Source organism: Echinops telfairi, unplaced genomic scaffold (assembly GCF_000313985.2).
Source record: "Echinops telfairi isolate 266 unplaced genomic scaffold, ASM31398v2 ScPeMD7_18;HRSCAF=68, whole genome shotgun sequence".
Classification (NCBI taxonomy): domain Eukaryota; kingdom Metazoa; phylum Chordata; class Mammalia; order Afrosoricida; family Tenrecidae; genus Echinops; species Echinops telfairi.
In genome coordinates, this window is record NW_022103915.1 from 49,611,457 (window position 1) to 49,622,093 (window position 10,637).

Sequence of the window (10,637 nt, forward strand, 5' to 3'; positions counted from 1 at the left end):
CAGTGAGCTGATGCACCCATGACCACGTGCGCCTCGATGGTCCCCGCCAAACCCACCTCAATGTATTAAAAAAGCATTTTTTCACAACTTTTTCAAAAATGAGCAAAGTGGGTCCCAGCCCCTCCGCGGCCAATGATAAGGGCAGAGCCGGTTCAGATGACTGTACGACCCTAAGCGGAAGGCGGCCGGCCCTTCGGGTCGCCGAAGCACCTCCGTCCAAATCAGCGGAGACTCTATCCTCAGCCTGCGGGTGGCGCCGGGCCGGGCTCGCCGCGGGAGTTGGGCACCGGGCACCGCCGCTCTCGGCCCGCTCGGCCCTCTCCCTTTCCCGCCGGCTCCTCCTGCTCGGGGCCCGGGGTTCGAGGCAGCAAGGATCAGGCCTGGGTCCCGCGAGCTCCGGGCGATCAAAGTCCGGGCTTCTCCTCCTCAGTCCCGCGCGCGCAGGCGCGCGCGCGCGCGGACACACACACCCTCGCGCGCTGTGCTTTCCTGGCCGGAGAGCTGGAGAGCGAGCGCTTCGGAAAACCGGGAGGGATGCGCCCGCACGGCCCCCGCCACGCACAGCCTCAAACGGAAGCAGTGTTTGGGTTTTGTGTGTCCCCTCTTCCCAAGCCACCCCCCACCCCCCACCCCCGGCCCCAAACAACTTTTTTTGGTGAAAGAATGAAGCAGAACCCAGTCCCTCCGAGACAGCCCGGTCCCGCTGGTTACTCTTGGCGAAATATACCTGGTGACCCTTGTGGCTTCCCAACCCTGGAGCGCGCGGGGCTCGGTGCGCAGACCCGGGCACGCCAAGTTTGCGCCCAGAGACCCGCAGCCAAGGGCCCCCGGCCGGACGGTGCGGCCCGGGACGGAGAGACCCTGCGGGCAGGAGTGCGAAAGTAACCTGCAGACCCCAGCGCTCCCTGCGCGCGCGCGCGCACAGTCAGAGCCCCAAATTGAGGCGTGGGTGAAACGGGGGAAGGAGGAAGCCGGGGGAATTTGCAGCCTGTATCTCAGGTATGAGCGCTTTTCACTGACATTGACGCAACTGCATTAGAGTTAATGGCAGCAGCCTGCTTCTCATGATTAATTGTCTTTGTGTTTGGATAAAGTATGTAATCTTCTCAACCACGCCATTAAAATAGGTTGCCTTTTCAATTAAGAACTATCGTCAGCACAGCAGTCAATTCTCCTAATGAAGATGCATTATATTTTCACCTTTTTTTTTTAAGTAATGGAAAAATCCCAGGTTTTCATTAGACGCAATTAGAAGACATACAAGAGGGTTTCTCGAAATGCATGCGATCATGTAGTGGCAGGCTCTTTAACAAATGGACGTTTCTGCAGTTTTCCGCACAGCCTGGGTTTCCAATATGTTCAAGCCCACTTCATTCTGATGAGAAAACAAACAGGACGCCTTCACTTTTCCTCCAAATGCACCCCAACAGATGAACAATAAAAAGTATGGTGATTCTGCAAATAAACTTTCTTTGGGCCGGAGCATCTAGTTGAGAGATGGAGTGAAGCAGATGCGGGTGGGAACGGTGGCGTGCAGCAGCTTCCGAAGGGATAACTCAGCTGCATGATTCAGCAGCCCCAGGTTCCCAGGTCGCACTCCTACAAAGAGTTTCTGATTGTTGGTTTCTGTGCATGCTCTTTAGGGGGGGAAAATCACTTTTTAAAGACAAATGGAAAATCAGAGGTCCGGATAGAGCAGTTTAAAATGTTTATGCCTTTTGGATGAGCAACTTTTCAATTGTAGTTAACAAGGGGAAACATGTTTTTTTTCAAAGCAAAATTCTACCTTGGAATTTACCTGTTGTTTTTTTTTTTTAACCTAAGTTTTACCTAAAATTACCTAAGTTTGAGAATGTGCCAGGAACGTGGACCGTTTGCATTTGTGCCCCCCAAATGAACAAACTGATTTCTTCTCAAATCAAGGGAAATTTGCAGCATGTGGTGAAAGGGATCCTTTGTAAATTAAAAAAGAGAGAGATTATGATCTTTTCCATATGAAATACTATTTTTAAAACCTTTCTCTCCCCATTTAAGGTGAATACTTGCCCCGAGCCACAAGGGTGAATAATGTTGCAAGGGGGGTGGAGGTGGGGGTGGAGAGAATAAGAGAAATTCTTGTCTGTCGAAGAAAATCGTTCCCAAGCACAGTCAGAATTGTTGGTGTTTTCTTTTTCTTTGTAAGGCCACTCTGTTGGTTTCTTGTAGACATGATCTTTTGCATATTTTAGGTGCTACCTCCTTTAAAAATTAGACTCTTTTAAAACCAACCAGCCCCTTAAAATGATCTGCAAGGAGTGGGAAATTAGATTTTCGATTAAAACCTTATCCCATCTCGAAGGATTACTTTATATTGATTCTTAAATATGGCTACAATTGATGGGCTCTAATTAAAAATCCAAAGGAAAAGTCTGTCATGCCCAAATAAAAGAAGCTTTTCATATACGGGAAATAAAGCTTGTAAAAAGGTTACAAATAAAAGATTAGAGATTTATCCAAACTAGTTTAAAGCTTCACTGTGGTTTTCTTTTCTTCCTTGGCTCCTTTCTTACAAAACCATTCCTGGGCCTTTTACCCCAGTTTTAAATGAAGTTTGCAAACAGGCGAGATATTTGACTGTAATGGATGTTTTATATCAGCTCTGTAAGCTCAAGGCTGCTGCCTGTAGTAGAATTGATTTAAAGGAAACCTCAGGACCAGAAGATGAAAATTATGTAAACTGACAGCTAACACCCTTCATCAATCCATCTACATTCCCATCGTCCCCACCCTCCCAATACACACACACACACACACACAGTCACACATTTCTCTCCATCTCTCATATTCACACATGCCTTCCGTCCCTCTACCCACCCAAACCTTACTCTGCACAGACCCGTGGTGCCCCTGCTCTGAGGAACAGAAGCAAAGCCTCCCAGCTCAGACTCGGCCCATAAATGTCTCACAGCTCCACATCTAGCACTTGTCACACAATCTTAATCCGTTTCATTCCGGAACAACATGGTCCTCTTTCCCTCTTTTTCACATTTGGAACCTGCCTCCTCCTCTTTTATCGAGACAGCACAAGCCTATCTTTGAAGCTGCTTCTCCCCCCCCCCTCTCCCCCCACTTACCCTCTTTTCTGAGAAAATCGCAATGGAGGGGCCGAGGGACTGAAGCTCCTCAGCGCTCCTGTTGCCTGCTATTTGCCCCCATGGTCTGCCTGCACTGCCATAGACCTTAAACCCTCGTTAAAAAATAATTAAAGTTAATCTTGTCAAAGTTTGTAATAAAGACATAGCTAAAAACCCAGTGAAAAAATGACTTCTTTCTAACCATCCAGGCAGGTCTCCCACTGTCCAGACTCCCTGAAAAGATTGGAAATTAATCTTCATATTTCTGAAGTCAGTGTTCAGGCCGTCTGACTGACTCCTTTCCCCCTGAGAGGCTATGTTCTCACGGAATGTGGGTTTTGTTCTTTTTCTTCATTTTTAATTAGCCTGGAAGATCCCCTCTCCCCTCCCCTCCCCCCTCCGTTGTCCACCCCTCCCCCCACCATAGTTAATAAACTTGGAGGAAAGTTTGGAATATTTTAAACTGGCCTGGTGTGTGAGTAGAGAAAGTCAACCCAGCCAGTCTCCAGTCATGAACCTAGATTTGGAAATATGAATATCAGCCATATTCTGGAAACTGCATGCACACGCTGACAAACCATCAGATTCCCACGGACCCGTTCAGTTCTTAGTTCAGCTTCTGGGTACGTATACTTAGAGGCAATTCAGGGAACGATACATATGGCAACAAAAAACGATCCACTTGTTAATGAAAATGATTTTAAATCGCAAAGCATGCGACCCTCAGTAAGAGTCACAGAAAATTCGAAAAAGGACCAAAAAAAACCCAAAACAAAACACGGCAGAGGACACAGAAGGGGAAAGGCGAAGTTAAACAAGACCAGAGGAAATCAAACGTACTGACAAGTTCAAGAACTTACTGAAAATCAGTAGTTAGACTTTTCATCCAAAGAATCTTTTTCCTCCCACCAAATGTCTCAGGTTTTCAGTGCAGCTGCCCAGTCACCCCCACCCCCACCCCACCCCAGTGGCTTTTGTCCTGATCTAGAGGAGGGTTGGTGGGGACGGTACCTGAGCCGGGGCTGTCTGCAATTTCCGAATGGACAAGAAGCGACTGGAAGGTAAAGAGCGTGTTCTTACAGGTGAAGAGCAATTTTGCAACTTTTCCAGAAGACACCCAGGAGGAAGCTTGCCTGCTGCCAACTGCTGCAGTCTGGGCAGAATTCCTCTAGAAAGAAAAAAAAAAAAAAGAAAGTCTTTTTTACCCCCCTCTCTTCCCTTCTCCCTGTCTGCCTATCTGTCTCTAGTTCTTTCTCCTCCCTGCCTCTCTCTCTTCCTCTCCCTCTCTCACAGATCCAATCTTTTAAGAGCTTCAGCACATTGCTAAGCTAAAGGGAAATTCTCTTTGATAAAGCGGTGTTTCCAGCTTCTGGGTTTTAAAACCTAAATCTATATTCAAATCTGGCTGAAGGTGTGTTCTGGGATTTATGAAAGCCTCTTAAAGGGGTAAATTTACCAAACCGTGACAAAATCATCACAATCTTACTTTAGACATCTGAAGTGGATGAGAATTTTAAAGAGACCCTTGTTTATTTAACACTGTCCATTTCCAACTGACAGTTTATTGGCCCGGAATTTCTGCGAAGTTATTAGACTCCAGGGCACAGGAGAAGCAGGAGCTGCCTGCTTGGGGCCCCTGGACAGGGCGCAGCCCTCCCAGAGCCCCAGTTAGCCAGAATTGGGGACTTTTCCAGGAAATGCTGCTAGGGCCATCTGAGAGTGTCGCCAACCTCGGCCACGGTCTAGTGGGGTTTTGGACACTAGCCCCGGCAGCAGATACCTCTCATTCCAAAGAATGCCACTTATTTCGTGGCGATTACCAGTGAGTGTTGGGATATTTCTCCATGCCACCCAACCCCCGCTGTCCTGCAGGTCTCTGCCGACTTCCCCTTCTCCAAACCCCCAAAGTCTTATTTTCTGTCTCTCTCAAACATCTCTGTGACCAAACAGGGAGAGATGTTGAAACGGGGTGGGGAGAGGGCTCCGGGACGAGGACTAGGAGTGTCTTCATCCTTCCTTCTTGGACAGCATCGATGCTCTGGCTCAGCGCTCCCCACCAGCTCCTGCGACAGCCCGCGCCATGCTGGCCAGACCGCCTAGGGCATTTGACACCCCCCCTCCCCTTCCCCAACACTCCTCCTTGCCTCGGGGGAGGTCGCCAGGTGCATCAGTACAGTGGGGGCGGGGTGGGAAATCCACGTTTGTACTCACCCTCTCCCCCATGCTCTCGCCCCCCCCCTCCCGCCCCAGCCCAGGCCCCCAGAAAGTAGCTATTCCCAGGAACACGACAGCCTGCGAGTCTCCTTGGACCCGGGCAGCCGTGCAGGCCCCGGGTGGAGCCTCGCGAGGTCACCGGAGCCCACAGCCCCAGAGCCACCTGCGAGGAGGCCGGACGCCGGGTCCCAGTCCTGCGGCCGAGAGCTGGCCGCGGAGCGCGCTCTCCCAAAACTCGTTAATTGCTGTAAATCCCGAGGATGGCCACATTTGATTACACATACCGTCTAAGAACCGACAACAAAGCGACGAATTAATTACCAACTTCATTAACATAGGTCCCCAAATTAAAGGCAGCGAGCCGTTTCTCTGGGTCCACTTGCCGTAGAGGGGGCAGGGGTGGGGGTGGGGGGCCAGGAGAGGAGGCGGTGTATGGGAAGAGATTTTATTTGGATTTTTCTGCCTTGAGGGTTTTAAGGGCAAAACTATTTTCGGCCTTGCCCCGACTTGGTCCCCCATTCGCACATCTTCGGCCGGTCGACCAGTGGCCACCCCACCCACCCCCATACTCCGCCCAGCCCATGCTTTTTTAGGGACCCAGATCTGGGAGAAATCTGTCCAGCCAGTACTCGCTGCGTCAGGCGGAATAGGTTGGGCCGAAGCCGGCCCTCTGGAGCTCAGGTCTCCAGGTCCCGCCACTTCCCAGCCTCCGGGCTCCCCGCCCCAGGCCAACACGGCGCCGGCCCAACTCGCTAGAGGCGGCGTGTGTTTGGAGACAGACATTATTTCCAGATGGGGCCTCGCAGGTTCCTTCCTCAGAGTATCCTGCTAGCCCCCATTGGCGCCCCGTGGTTTTCCCCAAACCTCTGAGGTTAGATTCTGGGGGTGGGTGTTGTTCTGTTGTCGTTTGGTTTTTTTTCCAGACTGCCCTGGGCTTCATCTATTTCAAACCTCCAAAGGAGCCCCGGAGCACAAGAGCCTAGTCCGGAACCAGGCAGGGAGTGTTTCGTGAGGGCAGGAGTTTGGGTTTGTTCTTGGACTGGCGTTATCTGTCTCTTCCCTCCGCGCGTGCCTCTCTCCCAGGCCGCCTTCCCTACCCAATCTGGCCCTCCGCGTGGCCTGACCCCGGTGACGAGGGCACGGGCGCGTGGGTAAGCTGCAGATTTTGCCTTGTTCTCTGCCTCTTGAACACTCCTTGCCAGCCAGGAGCGAGATCACCCAGTTAGTCTCTTCCCTCTACCCATCTCCAGCCTTTCCTGGAGTTTGGGGGGTGTTTTTTTTTTAAATATTCCCATCCTTCACTGGATGGGTTTTTCCTTTCCTTTCCGCTTGAAAACCAAAAACGGAAAAAGAAAGGCAGGGAAGGGAAAGGCAGGGAAGAAAGGAAGAAAGGGGAAAGAAGGCGAGGCAAGGTCTCCCTGTCCATCATTTTAATTATACAATTAGTTCACATGCTCCGGCCCCATAATGTATATTTTAAAGCGGAGCCCAGTGTCTTTCAAGAACATTCTGGTAATGTCAGAGGCCTGGATTTGTTGCCTGCTCGTCCCCCTGTGCAGCAGAGGCCTGTTTTCCTCCCCTGTTGTGTGTTTTTATTATGTTCCCTCTGGCTTAGATGTGTCAATCATTCGCTCCCTGCCATTGGTTGGAGAGTTTGCGTCAAAAAGTTGCCAGAGAGGCGCTTTCTCAGCAAATCTCCTTGAGAGAGGAGCCGACCTCAGCTCCAACTCAGCCTCCACTGTTATTAAAAATAAAAATCGCTAGAGCACTCATCACTGCTACTCTGTATGTATCGCGGAGGGGCCCGCGCGACTTCCCAACCCTGCCGATTTCCTTATTTTCCGTCCCTGAAATTTTTTGGTGGTGGTGGTTGACTTTTTTTTTTTTAATAGAAGGGTGAAAGCTGTAAGGATTCTAACTCAATGCTCTCGATTTCTTTTAGGATAGCTGGCTATTGGGAATTTTGGAGAATAATTTTATTCCCCCCTCTCCAACTTCCTATGCGGCTGTAAGGTAAGTGTCTGCCTCATCTGTCTAGATGCATGTGCCCCCCTGTCTGTCCACCATTCACTCCCCCCACGCCCGCCCCCAAGACCTTGAATAGATTAGCCAACGCACTCGGAGCACGTCCTTCTCACTTATCAATTTTGAGGTCTAAGAAGGATCTTTGAGACCATTTTATATTCAAGAAGTGGGGGCTGGAGAGGGAGCCCTGTCAGTTCCTGGGGCCGCTTCTGTATAAAATCTTGGAAATGCCTAGAGTCTAATTTGGGGTGTCCTGGAGGGTGTGGGGGAGTTTATGTCAACGTCCGTTCGGGGCTCGCACCTACGATTTTTGTGCTTTGCCCCCAGTTTTGTCTGGGGTCGCTTGGACTGATCCCAAGGACGTTTTTAGTATCCGAGACTGAAAGATGAAGATAGATAGAAGGATTAAAAAACAATCGAAAAATAAGGTTGGAGCCTCCCCTGACTAGCACACCTGGAGCCCGGCTGGGTGGCAAGTCGCTGGTGGGTGGCCGCCTCTCCCGCGCCAGCTTGTGGTGGTGCACGTGAAAGGGGACCGGGCTGGTGACCCAGAGACGAGCGCGCGGGCCTGGCGCCTGCCTCGCGCGCGCCCTCGCTCTTCTCCGCCGGCATTCGGGAGTGCGGAGGCCGCTGGGGTCCGCCCGACGGTGTCGGCCTTCTCCAAAGGCCTCGGGGGTCTTCTTTCTTTGAGATCTCCGCCCCCAGGCCTTGGGAGCGCCAGGTCTCCCCCACCGCCACCGTGTGTCGGATCCCTAGCCCTGGGTCACCAGGCCCAGCGAGCGAAGGCCGGTGGCTGGGCGCAGGGGCTTGGCGGGCTCTGCCTCCGGGCTTGCCCCGCGCTCTCCTGGGCGCCGCTCTGGGGCCGGCACGAGCGGCAGTGGGTGCCCCCTGCTCAGCCCCGGGCTGCAGTCCCGCAGCTCCGCTGCTTTCGAGCGGGCAGCGGCGGGGCTCGGGGACAACGGGACGTCGTGGGCCGAGGCTGGCTGGGGTCGAAGGACCGGACGAGGCCTAGCCTCTGCTTTCCGCCGGCGCCCGGAGCCCAAGCGAAGGTCGCCGCCGACGCCGACTGGGCCACTCCTCGCGCCACCATTCCGAAAAAGGCGCTGCTGGGCTCCAAGGATGCCCGCAAAGCAGCCGTCCGAAGGCGGGGCGCGTTTCCTCCTCGGCGGACCGGGGGTGCGGGGCCAGCAGGCCAGGCCGCGCGGGCCCTGCAGCTGTGGATGACTTGGGAGGGGACCAGGAAGTCCTTCCGGGACCTAGAGCTTGGGGACCAGCTTGTCTCTACTCACCTCCGGACTTCCTCCAGCCACCAAAAGTTATTAGCAGGAGAGGAGTTGGGGGCTGGCGGGGGGTGGGGAACGTGTGGAAACTCCTCCCCCCCAATGTCAGGTAGCCATCCCGACCTCGCCGAGCTCACACCCGGGCTTGCTCCTAATGATAATTAATAGCCAGGCCACCCCTTTTGGCACGTTTCTTCCGCCCTCCCTCACCGCGTAGTTTGAGTCCCTCACGCCCCCAACTTTGGCTAGAGTTCGCCCGAGAGAGGCCCGAGCCGGCGGCGCCCCCCGCGCCCGCGTCGCCGCCCTCCTTCCCCGCGCCTGGGCGGCGTCCTCCGAGCCGCGGGCCAGCCAGCAGCCCACGGAGTGTTGTGTCCCTTCCATCATGCAGAAAATTAATCAGCCCGGACGAGCAGCAGAGCTGAGCACGGCGGCCTGTAATTAGGGGACGTGTGCCCCTCGGATTATCTCGTTAGTTTATCAAGAAAACATTTATTATAATTAATTCTCGGACGAGGTAATTATTATTGAGCGAGGGTAGAGCAACTGGTAGATGCGCTCCTTGGAAAAGGCGGGGGTGGGGAGAAGCCCACGAGGTTTAGGGGGGAGGGGGCAGAGGGGGGTGGGGAACGACAGATTGCACGAATTGACCGTTAGATATAAGGCCGCGCGGGCCCGGGCGGGCAGTGGAGCGGGACCGCGGGGCCGAGCCTCTGGCGCTCGAGGTGCAGGCGCTGACTGGCCACTGGCACTTCCAGGTACGAGTGCTCCACAGGCCACTCCGGGAGTCGTGTGTGTGTGTGTGTGTGTGTATCCGCCACACACATATATATATATATTATATATAAGTATATAAAATATATATATATACACCTTTTCCCCTCCTGGACTTGGCTTGGAGAGGAAGGGAGAGAGGAGTCGTTGGTGCAGGGGTTGAAAAGTTAGCTGGAGGGGCCCGCGGTCCCCTTCTTTGGAGTGTGCAGACCCGGGCTGACTGTCGAGAGAGTGCGTCTTCTTTCTTTTTCCTCCTCTTCTCTTGTCTTTGTAAGAGAGGGAACCGAGAGTAAAAATCCCGATAGTCTCTCCTACGGATTTTAGCCAGTTCGCCGGGAGAAGGGCCAGGGAGCGCTGGGAGGCGGCCTGCGCTGGCGCTTTCGGTCGGTGGTGGCTTTTTTGGCCGGTGGTGGCTTTTTCGGCTGGAACGCGTTACGCGTGTGTGCGAGGTGGCAGGCGGTTCTAATCGGGTGCTAGGCGACTATGAAGGAACACTTCCGTTTTTCTCGTGTGCCCCTCTGGCAAAGAATTTGGTTTGCGCTGTAGAAGTTATAAAAAACTGAAGACTTTTCAAAGTAGTGAGATTGTTTTGTTTTTATCAGAGGACTGCAACTTGCAGGAGACACATTGGGTTTAATTTGTGACTGTGTATTTCAAAGCAACCTTATGTTCACGGTCTCCAAACAACTGTTATCGCTGAAAGGAAAAGAGACAGGAAACCTAATGGTTTTGTGGTAGGTGCAGCTGAATTAGTTGGACTGCTGAGATTCTAGAAACTCCCCTGAAAGAGACTTTTACAGAATTACATTACGTTCTCTCTGGGGAGGGTTGGGTCGGAGGGGGGGGGGAGATGAGTTTTGTCCTCTGCATTGAAGTCAGAAAGAGGTTGCAGTAATGGAGTCCCATTTTGTGGAACTTTGGGTCTTGAGTTCTAAAGCCATGAAAACCCAGAATCCTTTAAAAAAACAAAACAAAACAAAACAAAAAACCCCCCTGAAGTCAGAAAGACCTTTGAAGAAGTAAGAGGGAAATTCTCCCAATCTTGCATCCGCCATTTTGAAGCAATCTCACAATCGCCCAAGTTACAAAGTAGAGGTCCCTGCCGGATCAATTGCTACAGTTTCGGAAAGAACAGCCGAGCTTGCGAACTATCAGCCTATATGAACATCCCTCTTGGATCCCCGCTCTGGGAGAAGGCGCTGCTAAAAAAGACCAGGAATTTCCTCCCCCCCCC

The 10,637-nt window shown here is 52.5% G+C and overlaps 1 protein-coding gene across 3 annotated transcripts in view; it reads left to right on the forward strand.

Annotated features, from left to right (window-relative positions):
• Positions 1 to 7,055: 7,055 nt before the first annotated feature.
• OTX2 (orthodenticle homeobox 2) overlaps positions 7,056 to 10,637 on the forward strand; it is an 8,790-nt gene continuing 5,208 nt past the window's right edge. For 2 of the 3 annotated variants that reach the window (XM_045288255.1, XM_045288256.1), the window contains exons 1-2: positions 7,056 to 7,112; positions 7,270 to 7,340. The gene's annotated coding sequence lies outside the window, so the exon portion shown is untranslated. The remainder of the gene's footprint in view (positions 7,113 to 7,269; positions 7,341 to 10,637) is intronic. The other variant, XM_004698607.3, reaches the window with a different exon arrangement.